The sequence below is a fragment of the Oryzias melastigma genome, linkage group LG16 (genome assembly GCF_002922805.2).
Source record: "Oryzias melastigma strain HK-1 linkage group LG16, ASM292280v2, whole genome shotgun sequence".
Classification (NCBI taxonomy): Eukaryota; Metazoa; Chordata; class Actinopteri; order Beloniformes; family Adrianichthyidae; genus Oryzias; species Oryzias melastigma.
In genome coordinates this window covers 13,988,362-13,998,708 of record NC_050527.1, presented here as the reverse complement: position 1 = coordinate 13,998,708, position 10,347 = coordinate 13,988,362, and the positions used below count along the sequence as shown (strand labels likewise).

At 36.6% G+C, this 10,347-nt stretch overlaps 1 non-coding gene across 1 annotated transcript; it reads left to right on the top strand.

The window, feature by feature from the left end:
- Positions 1-8,847: 8,847 nt before the first annotated feature.
- trnae-cuc lies at positions 8,848-8,919 on the top strand. The gene has a single exon. It is a non-coding gene; the product is annotated as a tRNA-Glu (tRNA).
- Positions 8,920-10,347: the final 1,428 nt, after the last annotated feature.

Below are 10,347 nucleotides of genomic sequence, written 5' to 3'. Positions count from 1 at the left end.
ATATATATATAAAAGTAGTGAGCATATGTCCGAATAAAAAAAAAACATTCCTGTATTTTTTTTTTTTTGACACCACTGTATAGGTGCTATTTTGTTCCATCATTCAAGTATTTTTTGTTTCTTTTGTCTTCTTTAGTGAAAACAGAAATTGTTTCTACCTACAAGTAAATGGGTAACAAATAAGTGCATTTATTAAATTCTTCGTTCTTTTAATTGAAAAGTGTTGTACATATTTGTGTAACATTTTTAAAAATTATTTAACTTTTTAAATGCTTATCAAAATATTTATCCAATGGTTAACATTGATGCTGTCGGGGGCCCCATGTTTTTGTTCGCCCGGTGTCCCCACACTGTCAAGTCCGCCCCTGAAAATAGTACATAAAAAGTCAACTTAATTTATAAAATACACTACCATTTGCTAAGGGTGCCAATATGAAATAAATTACAATAATGTTTTGTTTATGTATTTGTTTGTATTATATGAAAAGGAAATTTAGGAATATTAAAAAAAAATGTAACTCTAACCCCAATTAAACTTAAAAAAATTTTCCACTTTGTCAGCATCGAACACTGCACTACCTCAGCAAAAAAAAAAAAAAAAAGCAAAACGTTCCAAAAATGTGTTTATTATTTCACGAGGATTGTGTTGCACTAAACATTTTAGCTTTAATAATCTGCGAGGGGCTACGCTGATATCCACACCGCGGCTTATGTTTCCATCCAGCTTTATGCTTATCCACAGGGAACCTTATGTGGCTCTCGGGGGCTCTGGGTATAAGAGCAGACCCTGGGCAGCTGTTCACAGGATATATGGAAGAAATGGAAAACATCTTCATTACAGTTTGACCCCCCATGGACCAGCAAACACAGAGAGAATGTGCTGGGTGAGGGGAAATCCCCCAACCGCTCGTGTGCACTTGTTGTTTTGCAGGCAGAGTGGGACATCACATTAACTTTCACTTATATGATTTAGAAAAAAGTAATGGAGCAGTCCAGGCCCCAGCATTTCAACATGTTTGCGCCCTCTGGTGGTTGCAGGCTCAATTGCTGTTTGTCGTTTTAATCTTAGTTTCTGGCCGTATCTCACTAATGGAAATGCAAACAGAAAACGTGCTTAGTTTGGCTCCAACATTAAACTTCATTCAAATACCAAAATGGAAATGTATCAGAATACTGTGTAGTATCACCTTACAATTACACACAGAACTGCAGACTCTCACTGCAGATACATCTGTAGCATCAAGGAGGTCATTTATTTGGTCAGATTTTTTTAAGTTCAGCTACTCTAATTATCTAACAGTCAGAGAATACAATTTTCTCCTTTGAAAACCAAGTATTTTTTTAGACATGATGGAATGTGTTCTTGTGATCTGGAATCTTGGAAATAACGTAAAGTTTTCCACTCATTAGTCTAAGATAATTTATTTCAAAAAACAGCACACATTTTTGAAGTGTCTATTTATAGATGGAAAATGATTCAGAAGTACAAATGACGTCTGGTAAAATGTCTGTGCCCTGTGACCTCTATGATCAAGCAAGAAGCTCAAGAGTTTGATTCTGTTTCATTTAGAAACAGAAATTAGAGCTGGTATGGACCAAAATAGTAAAAGTTGACTCTAAAGTTTTTTGTGTTCTGCATAGTTTTGATTGTATTCCATCCTTTGAACTATTACTTTTTTGACTGATGTTATTCACACGTATTTACTGTATGTGTGACCAGCACAAAAACTTGAAATTCATGTTGGCCACATGTAACACATGCAACCAAGACGCACATTGCTGCACGTAATTTAAGTGCATCCAAGGCTAAATGTTGCTGTTAGTCAAAGAAATCAACCCCCAAACCGTAACTCTGACCCTAGCCCAGAGGTCTGCATCCTTTCCTCGTAAAAGAGCCATTTGGGCCACTTTTCTTACTGATCAAAACTTAAATTTAGGAAAATTTGATACTACTTTACATCATTACATTGTCATTTTTTATAATAACTATAAATTATACTCATCTTTGGGCGTCAATAAATACATAAACTTTAAGATAAACTGGAATTTTCTCAAAGTTTAAAGTCGTTTTTTAGTTTTGACAGAAGCTCATATGACTTTCTTTCAAAATAAAAGACTTCCTGTCACAAACAGGAACATTCAAGTGAAGCAACAATATTCCTAGAAAACATGATACAAAAATGACATTTTCTCTTGTTATACTTTAGGTTTACTTTGGTGAGCCGTCATCATTCTTCCTGCTTACTACAGCTGTTAACTGGAGCATAAACATGAAACATGACTGGTTAATGATCCAGTAGAAAAAGTATATAAAAAATACATAAATCTATAGAAATCAGCCACTCCTCTCTGTGTAGCTACTAACCATTGTTACTCAGCAGAAGATACAATGTACTTTAAAGTCAGACTTTTTACCAAAGTTTTGCCTAGCATTTGTAAACTGTGTATTTTGGAGGAAGTGCAGAGCAAACAAGGCCTAAAAATGTCAGCAGGGATATAAAACCATTACAGTTTATCTACTAGGTTCACCTCAGCCATAAACTTAACCAAAATTGATTAAATTAATTATAAGTTAGTAACCATTACTTTAAAAAAATTACTTTTATTTTATTTTTCTTTAGCCAGAGAGCCAGTGTGGAGGGGTGGCTCCGGAGTCGCAGGTTTCAGACCCCTGCTGTAGCCCTTCCTCCAGGTCCATGCATCTGGGAAAAAGTTCAACACTGACCATATGTACAGTATTTGGAAAATGACGTCCAAATAGTCACTTTTTACTTTTTTAACCCTTCTTCAAAATCCGACCAAGTTACAACTTCAAACTCTCATAAATATTGAGTTTTAAATCTGATTGCCACAAGGCTTTATGATATCTTCTACATTGTGAACTGGAACATAAAAAGTGTTGTTACCCTCCTTCATTGAATTTTGAGTATTTTAATCTACCTTGTTACACCTGTGATGTTCCTGGTCAAAACTGACCAGCATAGGAAGTAAAAAAGTATCCAAACTATTGTCGTCCATCACACATCAGACACGTTTCTTCCTGCACTTTTGTGCATAAAACAACTTCCTGATGAAACAATGCATCAGGTCTTAACACACACTGGACAGGTGTCTGTGTCTGTGAACCTCACCTTCCAGACAAATCCATGACTCCACTTCACCCACCATATTATAGATTGATTTTGAGCACAATAAGTTCTCTGTCAAAGAAGTACAGCTCCAGTTTTTTGGACATGGTGAAGAGGACACTGAAAAAGTTCTACACCAGCAAGAACATGGGTAGAAAAGGAAATGCTGTAAGTTCTGTGCTCCTAGAGACAAAGCAAACCTGAGATCCCCCAAAAGTGATGCCTTTATTTGTAGGGTCCACTCTGACCTGAGAGTCACATGCCACTCATGTTCATGAGTGAAAATCCACACACAGACACAACTTCATGTTGAGTTGGGTCTTTTGTAATACAGTTTGAGTGTAATCTTTAAAATTAATGTAAAACACCACGTTGAGGTTTGTTCACAGTTAAAAATATTAAATATAAAAAAACTGGGTGATAAAAAAAAAACACATTTTCTGTGTTATTTAAAGATTATTAAAACAAACTGGTCAATTTTTACATGAAACATCATAGAAAAGGGCAGGAGATGAACACGACCAGAGGGTTAAACCACCGTTTAACGTTCATACTAGAATTATATGGTTCTAAAATGTCTGTACATGAAGATGAAACCTCACAGATTTGCAAGATGGTAAAAAAAATAATGTGTCAGTCTTTGCATTCGTGAGGTCTTACATTTAGACAACCAGCCTTTTTTATGTTCCCACCGAAAGAAAAACAAATAATATTGCACACAAAGTAAAAAATTACACTGTTTGAGTGATTATAATAAGTGGACAGAAATAAAGTGATAACTTTAAAAAATAATTATTAAAAGCATGTATATAAAGCCATTACATAAATATTTTGCAGTCATGATGTTTAGCTACTATATGTTCAGATGCTTGCAAGATAAGCTTGTTTTAGTGTATTTTTAGGAGAATCTATCGCTCTTAAATGGTAAGGCAGTATATTTGATTTCCCTGCTCATATGAATCCACGGAGTAATGCAAGACAAGTTTTTGTTTTTAGAAGTGTAGCATCCATTTGTGGTGAAACTTAATGCACAGTGCAGCTTTACCGGTAAATGTTTCAAAAGAGAAACCTAAACAATGTACCAACAGTAAGACCTGCATTAAAAAAAAAAAAAAAAAAAAAAACAGGTCCAGGCTTAAAATATAATCTTTCTGAGCATCTGAAGGAAATGGGGGAAACCTGAGACTGTGTCTAATCTGCTAAGAGAAAGAACTCCCTTTAATAAGCTCCACATGGATTAAGATGTCAAAACACTCTTGTTTTTCTAAACCTCTTTACTCAACTTTACTTTGATAAAACAAATGGTAAGTAATCCAGTGTCACCAGTGGGTTACAGGGACCTTTATTCCTCCCGTCATACATCTTTTTTAAAAGTTCTATATAGAAATAATCAATATTTGGACATACACAACATTTTAATACTGTCTGGACTCTAATCTGTTTATCTGATAAGTGACCTGGTCTATTTTTACTGTCACATGTTTTGATCCAAAAATATTTTAACAGATTTTGCTTTATTTTTTAGAGTTAATACAACCACAAGGGGGCACAATCAGGTGCATTTATGTGCTGGACCAAAGTGCAGATCAATACAGAACACTGGAAGGGCATTTTAAATAAAATAAAGTATAATTAATCATGAAAATCCCTAATAGATCTTCCAGATCGGTTGAGGGAAATCAAAAGAGAGTTGTTGAAACTACTACTAAAATTCATAAGCTGCACAATGAAGTTATGGAAAAGAGGAGAAGCTAGACTCAAGTCAGAAGTGAAGATTTGTGAGCAACAGTTTGGTTTCATGGTTTTGAGGGTGATTCTGGTGAAGACCAGAGAAGGTCAGAAGGAGCTGCATTGTAGATCTAGAAAATGTCTATGACAGGATACAGAGAGAAGAATGAAGTCTGGAGTAGCAGAGAAGTACATTAGAGTTCTGCAAGTCAGGCAGCTGGCAGACAGTAGTAAGATGTGCTGTAGGTGTGACATTGGTGGAGGTGGGACTGCACCAAGGATTAGCTTTGAGACCCGTCCTGTTTGCAATGGTGATGGACAGCCTGACGGATGAGGTTGGACAGGAATCTCTGTGGATCGGGATGTTTGCAGATGACACAGTGCTCTTTAGTGAGACTAGATAGCAGGTGGAGGAATATTTAGAGAAGTGGAAGTTTGCTTTGAAAATGAGAGGAATGAAGATCAGCTGCAGAAAGACAGCATCTGTGTGTGTTAATGAGAGGGACCCAAGCAGAAGGTTAAGCTTATATTAGAGCAGATGTGAAGAAGATGGAGAACATTAAGTACTCAGGGTCAACAGTCCAGGGAAATCTAAAAAAAAAAGTGAAGAGGTGTGTGCAAACTGGTTGGAACAGGTGGAGGAATATAATAGGTGGGATATGTGGCAAAAGAGTAGCAGCAGGATTGATAGAATAGATGTTAAAGACTTTAGTGACGGCAGCCATGTTGTTGAGACAGTGGAACAGAAAGTAGAAGATGTTGAGGTTCTCTTTGGTAGTGACGAGGATGAAAAGGATTAGAAATGAACCCATCAGATGAACAACTAATGACAGATACATGCAGGGAAGCAGATTCATATAGCATGGACATTATTAAGAGGAGGGACAGTGATGATGTTGGCAAAAGGATGCTGAGGTCAGAGATGCCAGTAAAGAGTCCTAGAAGAGGATCAAGAAGGAGGTCTATGGATGTCGTCAAGGAGGAAGAGCATTCCAAAGGGTAGGTGGAGGGGGATGACTTACTCTGGTGACCTCTAAAGGGATCAGCTGGAAGACAAAGAAGCAGATCTATAAGTAAGATATATAATGTAAACAGCAGAGCACAGTTTGTTAGGCATATGATATCCTTTAACCCTTAAAATGGGACACTATGACTGACACAGAATATATAGGTAGCTGCAGTCATTTAAAAAAAAGCAACAGTTGTCAATTCAATTTTCCTTGTTCATGTTTACGGTGCACGGTGACGCAGTGGTTAGTACTCTTGCCTCACAGCAAGAAGGCCCCGGTTCAAGTCCCGGCTGGGGGATCTAAAACAGAAGCACCAACTGGGAACCTTTCTGTGTGGAGTTTGCATGTTCTCCCCGTGCATGTGTGGGTTTTCTCCGAGGACTCCGGCTTCTTCCCACATCCAAAAATATGCTTCATAGGTTAATTGGTGACTCTAAATTGTCCCTAGGTGTGAAAGTGAGAGTGAATGTGTGTGTGATTGAGGCCCTGCGACAGACTGGCGACCTGTCCAGGGTGTATCTGCCTTTGCCCATTAGTCACCGGGTTAGGCTCCAGCACCCCCGTGACCCCGAAAGGGACAAACGGCTAAGAAGATGAATGAATGAACTAGTGTTAGATTATGTTGAGTTTAAACTATAGTTTTTGCACCCCTGGTTTGGGGTTGTGTATTCAACATGGTTGTTGGTTGAAAATAAAGTGGTTGTTTGAATTTTCTTCATATACGTCCTCCATCATCAGAAAGTGAAAACCACCAGAATCACAATTTTCATTGCAGTGGGTCTTTAGCAACTCAAATAGACAATAACATGTCTCTGGAATGCACAAACCCGTCCCTGCAGGTCCCACTTTACATAAAATGTTTGTTCTAACGTTGAAAACAAAAACATGATGATATCTAACAAGTTTTGGAATCACATTCTTCAGATAAAGAGTTGGATCATGTCAACCTAACTGAGAATGATAACAGATGAATCTGAATGACTGCTGTTTGCTGATTCAGTAAGCAACTTTTCACAGAGGTTGACCAGTTGGTGGCGCCGGCTCAGTTTCTCTTTGTCTGCAAAACAAAAGCTGCAGCTTGAAAAAGATTTCAAACTGTTCTAGAACTTCTTAAAGCATCTGCACAAGGTGACCTGGAAGTCTGCACTCCATTCCAGAAAATCTGAGATAACTTAGAATAAAAGATAACAGTAAACACAGTGCAATTCTTGTTATTTAAACCTCAAAACTGACTAAAATAGGTTTCAGAAGAGAAAAAAGTCTAAGTTTAGTGAGTTTCAATGAAAGGATGCTCAGATCAAAAAGTAGTAAAAACATTTTTTTGACAGCTGATTGTGTTGTCCCATTTCTCCAAATGTCACAACTCTTTTCCTCGCCAGCATTAGATCTGAGTCATCTTTCATCTTTGACCCAGATCAGAGGTAGGAATGTGCTTTTAACTAGTGTAGACATGGATATGTAAACTCCCTGCACCATGGGGTCAGAGGGCATGCCACATTCCAAAGGAGGCCCTTTTTTAAGGTCGTAATGGTGACAACAGAAATACATGTATCAGGAATTTATGGCTGATGGTTTTATTGCTCATTGTCTTACCAAAAAGCTGGAATGTTAAAAAAGAACTTTCTAAGTTTGTGTTAGAAAAGGGTTTTAAAAATCAACGTTTTCAGAGTTCCCTTGGTAAGAACTTAGTTTCTATATTTTCTTGTAGAAATCAACTGATTTTTTATTTTTTTATTTTAATGCCGGAAATTTTGGGGTGTTTCAGTATTCCAGCAAAAAGCTACGTCCACACTGCCCTTGACAACACATATTCAAGCAACCACTTCCAATAAAAAGTCTTTATAGAGGCATGTAAATGCATGTTTTCGGCTTCTGTATTCAAAACTGTCACGTTCATGTGTAGCGTTCAGTACGCATTTGACGATTCAATACGACATTTTTCACAATACGTATTTTATTTATGCAGTCTGAGATACCTTAAGGGTGTCTGCATACATTTACTGTTGTTTATTTTTGTCTATAAACTTAAAACCATTTTTAGACCTTTATTCATGGTCACTAATTTGTTATTATCAGCAAACCAGAGCTTGAATGACTGTTAACGTAATGCTTTTCAGCAATTTTGCCCAATTTATTCATTGCTAAAAGAACAAAGCCCACTCCTCACAGCAAAAGGTGGGGGTTTGCCCCACCTGCACAACGTGCCTTCATCCTGACAGAAAATTGGTGTAGTTCAAAGCTCCGGCAGAAGACTTGAAAGGGGCAATCTTATTTTCCAGGTAGAGAAGAATTTTTATGTTGTTTTATGCAAGATTGTCACCCACCATTTATCCAAAAGGAGAATGGCGCCTGCACAACTGTCAAACGTGTTTCAAAGTTTTTGGTGTCAAACAAAAAGCATCAACGTTCTTTTTTGTAATTGCATGTAGGCTACATGACGGAAGAAATAAAAGTGAAAGAAAAGGTGGAATAAACCATTTTTACAGTCAGGTAGGTGACAGATGTTATAGGCCATGCTTAGGTCCACTTGGGTGGTCAGACTTGCTTTGGTGACTGGTGTTGCTGGACAGCATTATGTGGCAGCAAGCCTTTCTTCAAAAAATGATTGGACAAAACTAGTTTATGCAATAAATATTTCTCAAAATTGTGTAACTTTATTTTCAAAAAATAAATACATAAATAAATAAAGTCATAAAAATAATTACTGTGAAAAGATTATTTAGAATTCAATTTTCAGTTTAAAAATAGTCTTTTATGCTTCAGAAGAAATACAATTTTTAAAGATTGGTAGGAAAGGCTATTGAATTCAGTCTATTGACTTTACTGAAAACACATTAAAAATGTTCGCTGTGAAGAATATAAGACTACATCTAGGTCATTAAATTAACTTTGTCATAGTTTCGTTTATTAACGTTAATATATAATGTAGTGTATGAGAATTAATTGTTACTTGTTTATAGTTTTGGCCATGTTTGAGCAACTCCCTGGTGGTCTAGTGGTTAGGATTCGGCGCTCTCACCGCCGCGGCCCGGGTTCGATTCCCGGTCAGGGAACATGTTTTTTATTTTCCTCTTTTTTTTAAGAAAACATGTACAGTCTTACATATACCTTTTGACATGTCTAAATGACAAACATCAGGTGTGAATTGGAACAAAAGCATCGACCAGAGTCTGCTGCACAGTTCTCAATAGTAAGCATGGTCAATCATTTCATGTAAAGTCAAACGTATAATAACAGTGAAAATAAATATGGCTATAGAGGTCTGGCAAATCCACTTGCCTAAAAGGAAAAAAAAAATAGTTAAGATAAAATTAACTTGTGCACTAATAATGACTAAATAGTTGTTAAAATAAACCTCTACCAATTTATTTTTTCAAGAAAGATATTAAGAAAATTACAAACAACAAATAGTGAGTGAAATTCAACCTGAAAGAAGAGTTATTTTCCATTCATCTCCTTGCTGGCTGCAAATCAATGTCCAAACCAGCTATGGACACTGGCTAACTGTGTGGGATGGAGTCTACTGGACACTTGCCGAGAAATCCCTTCTCACTGGGCCATTCTTACTTATTTTCTAGTAATGAAAACATCTGAGTAGAGGGAAATGCAAACTTTCCTTACAACAAGACTACTGTATGGCACAAGAGGTGACTTGACAGCACACACTGGATCTGCCACATATTTCTGCAAGAGGACTCACTCTAAAATGTCTTTTAATATAGTATAGTCTTGACTAATCTTATATATTTATTTTAGCTAAGGCTGGTAGGAGGTATTTAGCCATTATAAAAGTAGGTCTCCGTTTTATCTGCCATGTCTAATAAAAGTGTTGCAGTCTTTTCCTGCCAACGCTGCTTACACAATACTGAGGTGGTGAACCTTGGTAGGCTTTCACCCCTGCAGAGCGTCATAAGACTAGCCACTTTGTTTTTAAGTTTTACCCTTCCAAAGATGCTCTTTCTGCCCCAGTGATCACGAACAGCAGACTCCTTATAATTAGCGCCATTCTTCATACTTTCTTTTTTTTTTTTAGTCTTTAAACATCAGAGGCAGAAATATTTGAATCTTTCTTAGTGATCTTCACCAAAATTCATACCAAACTGCTTTTTAACTAAAAAGCTGTTTTGTTTTTAAAGTTAATAAGACATTCCCCATTCATAGTTTTATCATTTTTTGGATCTTTGAGAAAAAAACATTTCTCCAACTATAAATTTTGATGTTTTTTTTTACTCACAGAACAATCTGATAAGTGCTCTTACTAAAGACACTTGACATAAAAAAAATAAATTGCAGCTAATTTGACGAACTTTGTAAACTTGATAGCAGCAGAACAACATTATGATTGCTGCAATAAATCAGATTAATCAAGAAAATATTTGTTGTGTCCCCGAATAACCCAAAAATTGTTTGCAGAATCAAGCAGCATGTAGACAGAACCTCCTAGATTTTACTGACATATATATTTTGCTTTAATAAGGTGC